Below are 18,821 nucleotides of genomic sequence, written 5' to 3' on the forward strand. Positions count from 1 at the left end.
ATGGTAGTTTCATTATAGGTTCAGGGGGAGGAGAACAGTTGAAGGATTACAGGTTCACAAAGGAAGGTTTCTCTTTAAGGGGATCACATATAGGACATAGGTCCATAGGGATTGTCATTGAAAGACTATTATAAGAACACTTCTTATCAGGGGGAGCATAGGAAGGATTAGTTTGCAAAGGATATGCACAGGTTGAAGGAATCAATTGTGAAGAAACATCTGCATCCCTTTCCAAAATGGAAGCTATCAGGATGTTTCTCTCTTATGATTGCTTGAAAAAAATCAAGGTATACCAAATGGATGTTAAATGAGTTTTTCTAAATGGAAAATTAGAGGAAGAAATTTACATTGGACAACCCAAAGATTTTCTACTTTCTAACAAAGAAGACTACATCTACAGATTAAAGAATGCTCTATATGGTCTGAAGAAATCTCCTAGCGCTTGGTATGCTCATCTTGACAAATATCTACATCAACAGGGATTCAAGAAAGGAAGCAATGACAACAATATTTATGTAAAAGTGGATCGAGATAACCTAGCAATTATCGAAGTTGTTTGGTCAATTTATTATGCAAATTAACACAAGTGTTTAATTTTCAATCTGGGATTGTAAGCTTGGAAGCATGTCCAAAGTATAAGGATTTTAGTTTCAGTCAATTTTAGAAGATGAAATATAAAGATTGATGGAAATGCATATTAAAAATATAAAATCTAACTTAATAGTTTCTGATTCAATATACAATAAATGATGAAAGAGGCTCCTAACTAAGGAGATCCATGTTTTCCTTTCCTACAATATTACTTTCATGAAGAGAAACAAAAATTAACTCATTAACAATAGTTTATGATGAATAAAATGTAGAGAGAAGTGGCTCCTAACTAAGGAGGTCCAGATTGTCCTTCCTTACAATCTTATTATGTCATTATTACTATTGCATTGAATCTAGAATTTAGAAATAACTCAATAAGGAAATGAGAATGAATTTTAATTATCGTTGATAATCAAATAGAAGGAGAGTTTAACTTGAATTATTGTTTGCCCTTCATATGTAGATTAGAATTAAATCAATATTCACTCAACAATCATAATAAATATTCATACATCTAAATAAATCTGAAGCAAGAACCAGTTTATAAAAATTATGCTAAATTAACCAAGAAGTGCACTTAACTTGGTGTAGGGGCCCTCCACCCTTGCCTTCCGCACTTGAAGAAATCTCAGATACAAAAACTTCAGCCAATCACCAAGCATGAACAAAAAATAAAAATGAAGTAGGTTCTTATATTAACTTTCAGTTTTGAAAGAGTTTCAAAATCAAATTACATAAAATTCTACAAGCTCAAGCCTTTGATAGTCTTTGCTTTAATAGAGAAATAATAAGCAAAGTTGAATAAAATGTCTCTAACAGTCATATATATCCTAATACCATCTATCTTGGTCGAATCCATCCATTCAGTTACAAAAAATTTGGAAAATCCCAAAAAATACTAAATTTGGCCTATTTTGTAGGGATTTTCTAAATAGCAGGTCATGTTTGGCTAGAGTTGACCAGGCCTGTTTTAGCTCATTTGACCGAACCAATAGGTACACATCCATACTTGGTTCCCAAGCTTTTCATATCTATGTGCATCTCGTGCCCAGGTGTCCTACAAGTATGACTTCAATGGAACCATTACAAGAATTTTCAATTCTGTCCAAAAATACACTAAAAACCCAATTTTTGAAAAAATATCTAAAATTTGAAAAACATAATTTATATACCTAAATATGCACAAATTAGTCAAAATAAGGTGTATATGGATGGTATATGGTTGAAAATAATGGAAATTAGGTGTATTTTAATAAGAAAAAATTGATGGAAAATGAGGGCAAACAAACACCGTATACCAAGTAGCCTTATTCATTGGGCAATGGAGTCAAAATGCAAAAAGCTAAACTGAAATTGAAAAATGACTGACTATTTGACATGAAATGATTCTAAAAGCAAAATAAAACCAGCAGTTGATCAAACAAGCCTTATGGCCTTCTCCTCGGGCTTCAAACTCCTATGGTAGCCACTTCACACTAGGACATGAAAACTAAAATGGTATATACAATGCTAATGAAAAATTGCAGAAATTTATTCAAGTATGGTAGTGCTTGAGAAGCCTACCATTGATCACTCCTCCTGAATAATATTCCCCATTTAATTCCTCCAATAGAAAAGCAATCTTTCCTCCCAAAGATGAGATTCTCTATGGTCCTTTCCATAAATTTTTAAACTTGCCATGTTTTCCTTTTTGTTCATTTCTCACATCCCAACGAAGAACCACATCTCCCAGGCTGAAATTGTCTTCTTTTGCCTTGTGATCATAGATGTTTTTTTATTCTTTCCTGAATTTTAGAAGTATTTTAAAAAACTTCCTCCCTAGTTTGTTGCAAATGGATCATCTAATGTATCCTTCAATGCATATCATTTGTTTCACTATCCATTTCCTGCAAAATTTTCATGACTGGGACAACCAAGGATGAAGGAAAAACAGTATCAATCCCATACACCAAATGAAAAGGAGACATACATATGGATTTCTTAGTACTGAACCTGTCTTCCCATAAAGCATTAATGAGTTTTTTGTGCCAGTTTTTCTTATTGACTTCTAAAAATTTCTTGATGATGTTGATCAGAGATTTGTTGGAAGATTTAGCCAGACCATTCCCTTGTGGGTGATAAGAAGTAGAATGCCCCAATATAATATAATATTTTTCACAAAACTCCACCATCTTCTTGGACTTGAAAGAAGCATCATTACCAATGATTATCTTCTGTGGGCAGCCAAATATAGACAAGATATTAGATTCAATAAATTGAATGATAACAAAATCACTAGCTTGCCTAGTAGGGATTGCCTCAATCCATTTTGTAAAATAATATGTCGTTGTTAGGATCCATTTGTGTTGTGCAAATGATGAAGGATGCATTTCACCAATAAAATCAAGACCCCATTGTTGGAATGGAGTTGTGACTAAAATGGGCTGCAAGGGTAAGTGTAAAAGTTTTATTTTTCCCTGAAAAATATGACACTCATGACAGCTTATCATTGTTTTATGTACATCAGAAAAAAGAGTGGGCCAGTAAAAACCGGCTCTCAAATTATTTTTTTTCGTGCTTTTCCAGAAAAGGTGACCGCCACAATCTCCTTTATGGAAATATCTCATTACATCCTTTGCTTCATTTTAAACCAAACAATTCAGAAACATGCCACCTGGATCTTTCCAAAACAAAACACAATCAAGAATACAATATTTGGAAGCCTTTAACTTTAAGGATCTACTTTTACCTTTGGGCACTTCCATTTTAGGATTTAAATGCTGCAACACATAAACAATGTTGGAGTACCATGGAGATGAAGTGAACATGTCAGACACCTGTAACTATGAGTCTTCTTCTTCTTCTTCAGAAAGGGCAGCAATCAGATAGATATCTAATGCATGCAATCTAGATTCAGGCATGATATTTTCCAAACCTTGTCCCTTGATGAGTGTTGTGGGCTTTATCTCTAAATCATATTCTAGCATGGTTGCGATCCATTTTCCGGGCCCACCCTCTGTATTTTTCTGCATAAGAACTTCTTTTACAGCTGTTGTTGGAACATAAGCAATGGTGTGAGAATGCAAATGTGAACTCGGAAATCTTTGAGAGATTTCACCAAAGTCAAAGCTTTCTTCTCAACTATATTGTATTTCAACGCTGCATCCTTATTGTTCGACTAAATGCTATAGGTTGTTCATTTTTCTAATCTTTCTTTTGCATTAGGACAACTGCTAAGGTATGCTCAGAGGTGAATAAAAATATGATGATATATGAAGTATACTCCAAACTAATCAAAGTAGGAGCAGTATATAATGAAAATTTGACTGCATTGAAAGACTTCTTGGCATCTGGATACCATTATGCCTCGTTGTCATTTTTCAGCATGTCTGACATTTCTCTCAAATGTTCAACAAGGTTTGGGATGAATCTCCTCAAAAAAGTGATTTTCCCATTAAAATACTAAATTTTTTTTTGTTCCTTGGGAAATCTAATTGTTGAATGGCTTCAACTCTTGCAAGGTAAATGTGAATGCCATCCTTGGAGATAATATGTCCCAACAACTTGCCTTCTTCCATGGAAAATAATCTCTTCTTTCAATTTAGTGATATACCAAATTTTCTACATTTCTGAAAGACAATTCTCAAATGATGTAAATGGTCTTCATCCTATTTAGAAAAAACTATGAGATCATCTAAATAAATAACCAAAAATACATCTTTTTCATTGGCAAAATCTATGTCCATAGCTCGTTGAAAAGTCGCTCCTGCATTCTTTAATCCAAAAGGCATCTTGGCGTACATGAATGTACCCCATGGTGTTGTGAAGGTTGTTTTCAACTGATCATCCTTATGCACCAAAATTTGATTGTACCCAGAATATCCATCAAGCAATGACATCCTAGAAGACCCAAATACCCTCTGAAGAATATGATCCATATTTGGCAGGGGATAGTTGTCCTTCAAGGATAATTTGTTTAAATTTTTGAAATTAATGCAAAGACGAATCTCTCTAGTCTTCTTTTTCATCGACACAACATTGGACATCCATTCAAAAAATCGAATAGGAACTATAATAGCATATTTATAAAGCCTATTTACCTCTTTTTCAATCGATGGCAGCAGCTTAGGATTTATGCTCCTCAGCTTCTGGCGAAAGGGCTTTTGATCAGGCTTAGCGGTATAGTGTGCTAAATGATGTTCTTATCATACACCCTTAAAACTGAATAGTCCCAAGAAAATACATCATAAAATTGTTCCATCAAAGAAATGTACTTACTTTGTATCTCAGGAGATAGAGACTTTGACAATTTGACCATCTTATGCTTATTTGTTGTACCAATGTTCACATCTTCAACACCTTTCTCTGTGGGAACCATGGTGGGATTTTTAGCAACATCATCATGATCAAATAACTCTTCCAAATGTACAAGACCTCTTGAAATGTTATTTTCCTTTAGCTGCAATATTTCAATCTCAGTTGCTTCAATTTCTAGATCATTCATATTAGATGCATCATCAATGTGGGAATTTTGGAATTCATCTTCCATTTGCAGAAAATTATTGATTTTTTTGTCATCCCAAAACACCTGCGAATATCCCATATTATTAGGAACATCTGGGCAATTTTTAACATGAATTGAATACTTCTCATTGGAGTGAATGGGAATATTCACCATACTAGTTGCAGTACCAAGAGAATCATCTATAAAATTCTGAGTTCTAGGAATCAAAGACAAAGTATATTCTGAAAAAAATTTAAGGATGTCAAGGATACCATTGTGATAAGATCTCATTCTTGGATGCTTGGCCTAGTATGGCCCTTTCACTTGTTTGATTACCAACTCTGAGTCACCATAAACAGAAATTTTCTTTCCTCCCAACTTTTTCAGAATTTTAAGGCTAGCAATCAATGCTTCATATTCCACCTCATTGTTTGAGAAATCAAAGGCAAACTTATAAGAAATCATTCTTATATTGCATGGAATTTTACATGAACAATGCAATGGACCATGAATCCACACGCCAATCCAAGCTCGTTCTTTTCCCAATGCACCATCAAACTCCATGGTCCAAAGACCATTTTCTTCATCTGGAAACAAAACTTCGAAAGGATGAACTGTTTGATTTTTTGGAGGATGGCTTATTGTCTCAATAAACTTTGTTTTCTACACTGACTCAACAATCTTTTCAAGGGAATTTTCAGGATGAAAACATTCTTCATTCTTTTTCTTTTCTTCAACAACCAAAACTTTTTGTACACTACTTATAACATCTAAAACTTCTAAAATTTCTATAAGTTGACTATCATCCTCTTTTGAATTCATATCACTATACAAATTGAAAGAGTGTAGATCAGTATGTACAACATGGACGGGGTGATTAATTGGTTTTTCTTTGCTACTAATCATGAATTTCATCTTCTTCTCCTGATAGAGTTTTGTAAGCTGCCAAAATACTCTAATAGTAGCATATGAAAAATCAGGTTGTAAGGTTCCTTTCAGCTTTTCCCACCAAGACCATTAGAGAAACATACCAAACTGAGGAGGGATATCAGCGACCACTACATCCATAAACACATTATTGGCTGGAATTTGGACAAGGGACACTACTAAATCTTTGATAAGGCCTAGGCATTTCACTCTTCTTGAATCAAATGGGTAGAGGTCATGATAAGGTTGGGTGATACACAATCCTAGTTTGTCCATAATAAATTTTGGCATAAGATTATGTGAGGCACTAGAGTCTAGCATGGAGTTATGGAGGATGAAATCATGAAGTTTGAGACTAAGATAGAAAGGTGGAATTTCACTATCTTCAAGACTTCCCTCTAAGGTTGGACCAAATAGAATTGCAGGCTCATCATCAGCAACATTTACTGTGTCTGACATCTGGTCTACCATCAGAATTTTAGCAATCTAAATCTTGTACTTATCATTCTTTACTAATTTATTTAGAGGAATTGAAACTTTCAACTTGGAAATTTAATTCTCTAAACTGAATAGATTAGGCTGCTTATCTACCTCTTTTGTTGTGATGTCCTTATTTTCAATCTGCCCTTTAGCTCGAGACTCCTTCTTATGACTTTCACTTTGAACCTCCTTATCCTTCCTCACATTGCTGGTAGAGGCTTCATTGGTTTTATCCTAAATCAATATAATAATATCCTTCTCTTTATTTTGATTTGGAGGATTTGTTTCTTTTCTTTGTGCATCTTTTCGTGCATTCTGCCTCTTTGGATTCAATGTGACAGGTACATTTTTGTTTCTAAAATTATACTGCTTCTATAAATGGTTGAGCGTATTTTGATATCCTCTTTGGTATTCTTCGGTTTGCACTGCCCATAGATCATCACTTGAAAATACAAGCTGCTAATCACTTGGTATAAAATACTCCTTAGAAAACTAATCTTCCTCAATCAAAAAAGTAGACATCTCATCTTCTTCAAAGAAATGATTTGCTTCTACAATTTCCTCTTCATCTTCTTCCTTCCCTTCAGTGTAATTTTGTTGAAATGGAGTTCTTACCTGTCCCTAAGGATCTTGATTTTGCTTCTCTTTTTTCTTATTTCTAAACTTTTCTTGTTGTCGTCCTTGAAAGTTTGGATTCCTTACTAAAGGCTCCACTTTCTGATCTGTTATATACATTTTTTCCATCATTCTTTCCATGGTTTTGATCATAGTATCAAGTTTTACATCAGAAGATGAAGAGGTATATTCTTTAAAGACAACTTTCTTTTCAGGTATCTCAAGCTTTGTTTTAGATTTCTTGATGAGCATATTAGCTTCGACACTTACTGCATTTCACTGCATTTCTTCTAGAATTGTAGGATCTCTCTCCCTAAGCTTATATGCCATGTCTGGGTCGAAGGCATTAGGACAATGTATAAGTGATAAACTAGGTAGAGGTTTCATATCGTCAGGAATGGAATTATACACCATATTTAACCTTGTTGTGAATTCATGGACTGTCTAATTTTTTCTTCTTTTCATGGAATTGCACTCAGCCAAAACCTGCATTGGATTTTTCTTTTCTTGCCATCATGCTAAGAATAACTCTATTAACCTCTGATAGCTATTAATAGAATTAGCAGCCAAACCATGAAACCAATTCTTGACATCTCCGGAAAAACTCTGAGCTATGATTGTCATCCTAGCATCTTCTTTGTCAATCTCTTCAAGATCGATAAAATCTACAAATTTATCAACATGTTGATGGGCCGTGATTTATAAACTTCCATCAAACAGAGGGAGTATTTTTCCATAGTTTTGAGGTAGAGCAGCAAGTTGAGAAGGTAAGATTAGAGGGGAAAACCATGCCATGACTACTGGAATATGTAGTAGAGGTACTATAATGGGTTGTCTAGGTAAAGATGATTACACTAATGGGGGTGGTGAAAGAAGAGATGAAGTAGATGATGTATTTGGAGGTGTAGTAGAGGGTGAAGCAACAATTAGGTTTTCAAGTTGATATTAGATGTAAGTTTTTTCAGTGTTAATTTGAATTTGGTTAGCTAGACTCTAGAGTTTATCAATTTTTAACCATAATTCATGATCAAATTTAGAAAAGAGGGATTTTGAATAGAGGTGAGAATCAAATTGAAAAGGTTCAAGTACTACTTCAAAAAGGCAAGACTCAGATTTTTACCTGAAAAGAGATAGCTCAAACTAAATATCAAAAGAATATGCTCAACAATAAATAAATTTTCAAGAAAATAATTAGTCCTTTCTAATTTTTGAGTTGTACTTTCAGAAATAGGTGACTTGAGTTTTGTAAGTAGTTTTTCTAGGTCATCAACAATAGAAGGTGGATTTGGGTAAGGATTTGACCTAGTACGTATTTTAGGAGCCATAATATTCCCACCTTAAACTTGATAAAATTTCTTAAATCAACATATCTTTAGATACTAAAGGTTGTCACCTATAGAACTAGTCTTATTGAATGCTCTAATAGAATGAATCTAAGGAATTATACATCAGTTGTTTCCCTGGTAATGACGCCAAAATCTTAGCCGCTACAATGTCTGAGGCTGAGGAGCAGATCGAAAGAGGTAACTTCAAACCACTTGTAGTTTAGCAGCTAGCCCTGCTAAAGCAGAGATGGATCTCTCTAAGGATTTCACAGTCAATTAGGTCAAGGTCTCAAAGGGTTGCAGTAGTGGGCATAAAGAGGAGCAAGATATTAATGTCTTGTGATGAATCTGAGAATTTTGTAAATTTAGTGTAGGGTCTCAAAATCTTAGAAATTCATAATGAGCATGTATTATCATGAATTCATTAATCTAGAAGAAGAAATATACAGACATAATTTTCCACAGAAACAGAGCTTTGAATATAAAGAATTATGCCTATATAACTGTAAGGAAAATCATTGTGGAAATAAAAACATGTTAAGGGAGATGGATTCATTCATAAGAAATTGACATAGAAAGAAAACAACATCACAAACTCACTGCACATGTATTCCTGAAAAATAGCTACAACTACTCCTTGATTAACTGTGTGAAAGCGTAAGATACAAGTCCTCTCCTCTGAAGTCCAACCGTTATCTCTGAATGAGAAATGATACATATAGACTCAAACAAATGGTTTCCCCACCTTTAGGGGTTGAATCCATAAGTGGTGGAACCAAGTGAGAGTGAGAATGTCAAGAACAAACTCTTCTCTTAGACTTTGATTTGAGTTTTTCTTCATTTATGAGGCCTAATTAACCATAGCAACAACCTATCATTCTAATTTATTCATGATTACATCATCTAGAGTTTGAAATATTGAAGTTATATCATCAAATTAACTTTGACTAAGTCAAACTAAAAACCTGAGAAATTACATAATGGAATTTTTAATTAAAAACATAGAAAATTGCAGAATCGCAGCGCCAACATTGAGGCCACCTTTAGGTACCTTTTTGAAGTCAAATTTGAAATCTCAGAGAATGGTCAACTAGCCTTGCCTTTCTAGTTTCCAGAAAATTTTGAAGTTTTGAAAATGAAACATGGGAAGGCCTTCCAAAATTGATTCTCCCAAGGTGTCTGCAAAAGTGTTGCACGTGTCAAAAAGAGGGGTAGAATGTTGATTTTTGACCCCATTTTCTCATGCTTCTCAAAATCTCAGCCCTATCTGAGAAATATGATGAAATGGGTTTTGAGAGGAGGCCACTATCTTTCCAAAAATGTAAGCCACTTTCCATTTGGAGGTTTGAGATAAAAGCGCAGCACCAAGGCACTATGTTTCTGTAACTAGTGCAATTTCTGAGTTTCTCACCAAAAAACAAAAATGATTAGAAAACTCCAAAAATTGGTCCTGAAGTTGCAAATGAGGTATATTATTCTCTTATAGATGCTTAAGCAAGAATCTTAAAGTTATCCCTCTCATTTTTTACTTTTAAGGTTTCCTTTAGCCTGTTTCGCATTTGATTGAGCTTGATGTTACAAATCATGTTTTTGGTTTGGTAGTGGTGAGCCATGTGCCTCAACAGCTAGTTGTCCTTGTTAACCTTGTCAAGAAGCTGCTATAGATGTCCATCCACCTTACCTAGCCAATACTCTCTGTCTTCATTAATTTCCAAAGAAATTGTGTCTTCAATGTCCAAGTATTCATCGAGTAGGTTTTGGTCTTTGTATTTCTGCAATGCTGTTTTGAGACCCTTTGTCTTTGGCTTCTTCTTTCCAACTTGATTTTCTTGTTCATCACGTTCATCATGCTCTAACACTGCTTTACCTTTCTCTCCTTACTTCAACATCTTGGATTTATCTTTCTCCATGATTAGTTGTTTAGCCTTAACTTGACTATTTTCTTGTTCAAGGAAATAAATGATGAATCTGGCCCTTGCCAAATTTTCCATGAGCTCTCTAATTTGGGAATCCTTCTCCTTGATAACTTTTTGCAAGTTTTAATGCTCATCTACTGCCTCCAAGTCAACTAGTTCAAAATCATGCTCAATTAGCTCCTCATCCTATAAATGTGATCCCTGTTGTGCTAATGTAGAAGGCTTGGCCCTTTTCTCAACTTGAGAAGTAAACAGAAGCCTATTTTCTCTCTCATATATTTTGGTCACCTCAAGTCTAGGTGCCTTGGGAACCTCCTCTAATTTTCTTGATGACCCTATATCCATAGGCTGTGATGATGTGTCTTGATGATGGCTTGATGAAGTAGTTTCATGCCACTACAAATCTCTTTCAATGAAGGTATCCCTTGCCATGTTCTTTGCTGCTAACTGATGGAGGACTACAACCTTTATCAAACTATGATGTAAAAGGCTAGGGTAATGCTATTTACTTTTCATTTGCACCTTCTCACACATTTTGATAAGACTTATACACAAGTAGTTACACAAGTTGAGAGGTTTCACCATTGTGAAATGCATTGGCAGCCTAATGTGCTATTGATATAGTCTGGAAAATCTCCCCTCACATGTGAAAAACTTCATTACAACCTTCACTAGTGGTGTATACTTTTCCAACAAGTATCTGAATGGAATGATGTGTGAATGAGCCTCTCTGTAGGGTGATTTTAAGAAAGGTTTGTATTGCTGAAGGTCTAGGCTCATGCCTTTGAACCAATACTCCCCATGATTAGGTATCCCTATGGAAAGATATATGGTAGCTACTGAGAATGTAAATTCAATCCCTGCTATAGTGGCTTTTCCCCTTTCAGATTGGTGACAATCTAATTAGTGAGCTACTCATGAAAACCTACTTCACCCACTCTTTGACAAAACCCTAAGTAGCTGACATCTTCAAATCATTGTCTAATGAATGGTGAAGAGTTTATTTCATTGCAATTTGTAGGCTCATACCTCATAATCCTCCCTCCTTTATGATGTTTTCTGTTTTCTGATGGTGAAGAATCTACTTCCATTTTGAAAACCGTAGATGACAGGAAAATGGAAAAAAATAATGAGGAATGAGTGAAATGGTGAAATGAGGGAGTTAGGGAAGGGAAATGGTGATAGGGAAATTTTGAGAGATAGGTATGGGTTTTAGAAATCTTAAGAACTTGAAATGGAGGGAAATGAATGAGGGAAAATGAGAGAGAAAATTTGAAAGCAGTCCTAGCTAGGGAAACTACTTATTTTGATAGGTAAGAGCTAGGGTTTGTAGGAAGATGAAGTAAACTCAAAGGAAATGATTTTTTTGGTGAATGGAATGGTAAATTGTATGCAAACAGAGGTATGGGATATCAATTTCTAGGATTTGAATGTTTCCAGCTAACTAAACTCATCATTAGTCATCTTTAAAACATGAAATTCATACAAACCCTAGATGACTACACTAACCATCATTCATTTGTTTTGACAAAGTAAAAGAGGGAGTTAAATGAATGTACTTACTTGCAAGATGTCTTAGAGCACTAGAAAATAGGAATGCAATATTAAAATTTAAATTTGGGCGATTTTTGGTGAGTTTCAGGACACTCTGTCCTATGGGCAGCACAGTTGATAGAAGAACAATGCCAAAGCATAGCGCGGTTCATACAAGTAAAATGCCTCTCCAAGAAATGCAACACAGTTCACAGAAGTGCAACGCCTAGGAATTTTTGCCAATTTGAGCAAGGAAACCCTTGATTTTTCAATTGAGGAAAAATCTCGATAAAAAAACGAGGTACGGATGCAAATAAAATATATTTGAGACTTTTGGGCTTTTATAGGCATAGTATGATGCTCTTTTGAGTGAAAATGGGCCCCACATATCTTTTTCAAACATGACTTTCACTCCTTTTTGAACTTGATCACCTTGGAGATTTGTAACTTGAACTTATTTTTACCTTTTTGAACAGTGAACCTTCTTTCTTTTGGAACCTTGAGATTGTGGCCATGAAGTACTCATGAAATTACATAAAAATTTATTGAAAAGAGTTGCTTATCACAACTCATCCTATGCCAGATTTTATGCATGAAATGAAAATGTAGGTGACCTTGAAACCCTAATGACCTAATGAAGACATTAGACTGAGTGAAATCCTGATGGTGATGACTAACATGATGATGATATTCTCTTTATGATGATACACTCATCTGAGTGATGTAAGTGACCGGCATGTGATATTTTTGAGAGAATAGAGATAATCCTAGACAAACTAACCAGTGACCAAATTTTATTATGAAAACCTAGTGACATGATAAAATTTGACATTGATACCCCTAACAAAACTTGGTGAAAGCATATTTGATCATTGGTGACAGGCAGAAATGACTGACACTAACACCTCAGACAAAAATTGGGAGAGATCTCTCTCTCATCAAAATCAATCAAGGGTGTTTGAGAATAGGCAACTACTTAGTTGTCAAAACAATTTCATGAGTAGGTTGTAGGAGTAGAATGTTGAGAAGGGGAAGCAAAGAGAACTAGAATAATTTTTTCTCTATATGTTGGAGATGACATGGTATCAGGGGGCACACAAACACTCGTCTCCTACATCTCCAGGTCCTGGTCGATGTGAAGTTGTGAATTGTTATGTCAATGTGAAGTTGTGAGAATTTTGCTCAAATATGATGGAATTCGTCACACTACACAACAAATTGTATTTTGACAGCGAGCAAACTCGACTTCGGTGATGAACAATGATAAAAAAGAAAAACCCAAAAATAAACTATGTTTTCGGTTTTAAATGTAACTTTTCATGGGACATGTGTCCTAAGAGCCAAAAACATTAGGGCCCATTTTTTCCACGTCCAAAACACGTGTCTCGATTTGAGGACATGAAGAAAAATGTTTTCGAGATGTTTTAGGGCACGTCTCATGTCTGACACATAAAATACTGAACACGAGACCCTGAGGGACGTGTCATGTGACTTAGGTTCTAAGTATCCGCGGCTATGATGTAAATTATGTGTATTTAGATGCTTAATTTACTATTATAATTCCTAAATGTTTTAGATTTATCTATATATTATTATAAGAAATGCATAAGTTGTATGTTATATGTATAGTTAGAGAGTATTAGTAACATAGTCAAGGTAATTCTAAAATATTAGAGTAGATAGAGGTCAAATTGTTGTAACATATCTTAGATTGGTTTCTAAGTACATTATAAAAATGGATCGGCCTTCCCTGGTAATTGGTTTTTCTTATATTGTGCTTTTATAGGGGTCAATTCGTGTTCATTAGGTGGAGAGTGTGTCATTTTCATATATTCTTTTATTTCTCTACTTTTCACTCTAAGATAGAAATTCTAGATTTGAATCTAAAATAAGTCACTACATATAAGATATTTTGAAGTATTGTAAGATCTATGGTCATGGACTATTGTAGTTAAATATCCATAAGGTTTTAAAGACTAGGCTTTACACTAAGATTAACAAAACAAAATACTCATTCTCACCACTTTGATTATCTAAGTTATTATTTTATAGGGTATAAGCTTACAACATCTATATTGAGATTGAATAAAACTTAGAAATCCAAATACATCTTATTACCTATAATTTTAAACCAAAAATTACACTTATCCAATTCTCTTATTACCTATCATTTTAAGCCACAAATTACACTTATCCAATTCTCTTATTGAAGTAGTTTTGCTTGTATGGATTCTAAAGTTGGGACCATATGTTTAAAACATAATAATAAATTTCCAAGTTGAATAAGTATAGAATCCTTGTCATTTCTTTTAGTATAATTGTAGCTACCATGAACTTAAAAAAGGTTGGACTAGAGATTTGAAGGCGTGTATGGACCATTGGAATATAAATGAATATGTTCTATTCATAATATTGATAGTATGAAAACTTACATGGTTATGATGCTTAAATTTGAAAGAACGATTTACAATCAAAACAATGGTGGGAGAAAGTGGAAATACTACAATGATTTTGTCAATTTTAGTATAATCTATTAGAAAAAAACTAATTTTCCAATGTCATGAGCTTAAAAGCAAAGTGAATATTTCCATTCTTATAATAAATATTTCTCACATTTATAGCTAAAGTTTTCATTAATTAAAAAATGTAATGTATTTGTAAAATTTGTAATATCAATTTAGTTGAGGATGAATGTCACTTCATTTTAACATAGTAGCATAAATTAATATTAGAATTCATAAAAATATAAAATTTCTATAATTTTAGACTTATATTAATTTTAACTTTAATCTATTTAATAGAATTGTGAAATCAAAATTTATCCAAATATAAATACATTAAAATATCATTTTGATTATGGTAGGGTACTATATCTATATATATATATATATATATATATATATATATATATATATATATATATAAACAATTTCAATTTATTTAATAGAATTGTGAAATCAAAGCTTATCTAAATATAAATACATTAAAATATCATTTTGATTATAGTAAGGTAATATGTATATTTATATTGTAACAATATTTCTATATCATATCATATTTATGATATTTCTAATTATATTTAAATATAATATCTCTATTTTTATCTCTCTATATAACATTATTTGAACTAAGCAATATTTAAAAATTTCAATTTCAATTCCTATTTAAATATAATATCTTTATAGGTATTTCTCAATATAACATTTTATATTTTACAATATATACTAAATCTCTCTTTTTCTTTCATAAAAATATAGATACTTTTATTTTCATATATATCTATATTTAACTAACATATATAATATCTTTATTTTTATATTTCTATATAATACTTTATATTTAAATATTTATATCAATTCTATCTTTCTACCATACATAGATATTTTTATTTTCATTAATATCTATATTTCACTATCATATATTTTTATTATTTATAAGTATTATGTTTTTGTAATGAATATATTGATGATGATGATGATGATGGTTAACGTCCGCTGAGACCAAATAATGATCTATCGGACCTAAAAAGACAAATTATTTATTTTGATTTAAGATTTTATTCCTATGCTCAAAAAGCTTGGAGAGAAGCCTCCTGAGTTCACTATAATTTTGGCATTGTAAAAGGCTAGGAAGGTCAGTATTGTAACAAAGGTTGTGAAATTGAGATCTAATGTGGTTGTATGCAGGGCACTCTAAGAGGAAGTGGTTTTCATCCTCGATGCTCCTATTCTCACAAATATGGCAGATCATTTCCATCCATGGCGTTTTAGGAACTGCCCAGCAGCCAGTTTCACTATGGATCTCATGAGAATTCATTCTAATCTTTGCTATATTAATTTTCTTCTTTGAGCTAGTTAGAATAGAGAGATACTTTTGATCTTCAAGGGTGGGGTTGATGACCTTCTTATAATAACTTAATTTTCTTTTAGACGCTAAATCTTTCTCACACCACAATTTTTCTTTGAACTTAGAAGTAACAATATCTTTAATATTATTTATGTTTTGCAAAGCATCATTCTCATTGATCTCCCAATAGTTTAGCCAGGCCCTTGTGTCCTTATGCCATCCTCGGTTAAGCCTTAGGTGGTTTTGGCTGGAATTTAAAGCTAGCTTAGGAAGTCTATGATTGTCTATGTTATTGAGCTTGTGCTTGTACAACAGAAACCTGCGCATAGCTAGGCTTTCAATAGGAGAAAGACCTGCTTCTACAAGGAGAATAGGATAGGGTGTATTACTTTTAATTTTCAGGTTATAAGTTATAAAACGCTTCTGGATTTGCTCAATCTTCCTCCATGATTCTCTCGAGATGCTGCAGCCCCAAACTTCACAGCCATATAAGATAACAGGAGTGACTAAAGTTTCAAAGAGGAACTTCTTTTTATCCCACATTACGAGGTTTGTTGTTTTACAATTATTTTCAAGACCAAAATAAGCTTTCCATCCCCCATTGATCCTTTTCTCAATGCTATGGTTCCAGTTGAGCTTGTGATGGATATCAATTCCTAGGTACTTGTAAGAATACACTTCCTCCAAGTTATTATTGTCATACATAAAATTAGCACAAGTGTCCTTCTTGGATTTGATAATCATAACTTTTGTTTTGTCTGTGTTAACAGTCATACCCATGGTAGAGCAGAAATCCTTAAGAAGCTTGAGTTGCTTATCAAGATCCGAAGGGAACCTTGCCAAAAGAACAATATCGTCAGCATAGAGAAGAAGGATAATAACTATCCCAGCTAAGATTGTGCCACCACATCCTGCTTCTTCTAAATAACCTTCGAGCTTATTGATGTAAATGCCAAATAGAGTAGGGGAGAGGGGGAAACCTTGTTTAACTTCGATGTTACACTTAATATCTTTTGACCACCCCTCATTGTTCTTTAGCTTGGCAATTACATTCTCGTATAGCCTTATAGCAACAGCTCTTAACTCAAGAGGAACCTTTAGCTCTTCTAACCTATTCCAAAGGTTGTATCTAGGAACTGTATCGAAAGCCTTTCTAAAGTCTACAAAGCAGCAAAATAAATTGGATTTATCATTACGACATTCCTCCGCAATGATCCTTAGCGTAACAAGGTGGTCCATTGTTGAGTGATGCCTTCTGAAACCTGCTTGGCCTTTAGCCCGCTTACCTTCACTTTCAAGCCATATGCTTAACTTTTTTTCCAGAATACTACCATATAATTTGGCTAAGAGAGGGCTGATCATAATTGTCCGATAATTAGAGGGGTTATTTGTATCTCCACTTTTAAAAATAGGGATAATGAGGCTCTCAGTCCAAGGTTTAGGGAACCCTTGCTTAACAGCTTGATTGAAAAGCTTGTGGATGTGGGGGATGAGGACAGGGCCTCCAATTTTTAAGATTTCTGCCTGGTAACCTTCAATGTCCTTAGCTTTCCCATTCGCGAGGCGATTAACCCCAAACTTGATGTCTTCTAAAGAGAAGACTTCTTTCGTTGTGAGCAGGGTTTCCAAATTATCCATGACATTAGGAGATTCATAAAGCTTTTTAAGATAAGAATTCCAATCGTGAAGAGCAATTTTATTATTATCCTTAGTCTTCCTAGTCAGAATCTACCTCCAAAATTTCTTAGGAGCTACCTTAAAGAGGTGTAAGAGATTCTCTTGTCTTTGACGAATGTACTGCCTCTTTTTCCTTTTAATTAGGGCTTTGTATATTCTTATCTTGTCCATTTTAAGAGAATCATCAACAGCTTCCTTAATTTCTCTCCTCGTATTTTTACAATCTTTGTCATACCAAGGATTGGTTTTGCTATTTCTTTTATTATTTGAGACTTCAATTGAGAACTTTTTAATAGAATATGAGAGGGTTGTAGTAAAATTATGATATAGGTCTTCTATGTTGTCTATACTAGATAAAGGAGGCAAATTAGTTTTTAATTCATTTAGAAAGAGGTCCTTTTTATTTTTATCAAATATTAAGTTCTTTTGGTTGTAAGTATTATTTCCTATGGGAACTCTATGCATGACAAAATTGAGGGTTATAAGTAAAGGCCTATGATCGGAGTCAGGCTCGTGGTCGTTTAAGATGTCAAAGTTTATCATTTCGTTGTATAATGGAAGATCGGAAATAACGTAGTCTACCACGGTGCTACCAAGTCCATGGATGCAGGTCATCTTGCTAGAATTGGGCCACTTTTTTATACCATTGCAAATTATGAGATCCTGAGCACTACAGAGCTTGACAAGCTCTGACCCAAACAAATTTTCCCCGAGGTCTTCAGAGCTCCTTTTGTACCTACTAGTCAGGGTAGGGTCTTCATCTAACCAAAGAGGATTAGGGTTGGAACGATTGCTTAAAATAATAGCTTGGTTGTTTGAAGTTCGGGCATTGAAGTCACCTATTAAAAGGATATTACCATCATTCCTTAGGCTAGAAACATCGTTTTCTAAACTATTGTAAGGGTTAGTTTTATCTAGATTCTTCTTCTTATAGAAGTTAGAATTAATGGGGGGGAAATAACATATTGCTATGTAGGACTTTTTATTATTAATGTCTCTGATCTCTATCCAACTAAATTGGTTGTAAGGGTCGTTTTTATAAAGCCTAACATAGGGGGAGATGTTCTTCTTAATGTAACAAACTATTCCCCCAATGCCTCTATGGGAGGATCGCTTGTTCCACGTAGACCATAGCGTAAAGCCATCTATGTTAGGGACCTTAGATTCTTCGTGCTCCCAAGTTTCAACAAGCAAAATAATATCAACATCATTTGAAATCCAACTTAGCTTGGGGCCTTTGTTCCATGGGAAGCCCCGATAGTTCCAAGAAAGGATCCGGAGCGTGTTTAATTGCTATTGATTACTATCTTTTTGGTTTTTGTCTCGAATAAAGGCTTTTCTATTTCTGATTATTGCCCATTTTCCTTCCTTTCTATCTTCTTTTACCTTTTGAACCTCTTTTCTTAATTCTGCTTGATCTTCTGGAAT

Source organism: Pinus tabuliformis, chromosome 2_1 (assembly GCF_031772625.1).
Source record: "Pinus tabuliformis cultivar Carrire ecotype Pingquan chromosome 2_1, CPIR1, whole genome shotgun sequence".
Lineage (NCBI taxonomy): Eukaryota > Viridiplantae > Streptophyta > Pinopsida > Pinales > Pinaceae > Pinus > Pinus tabuliformis.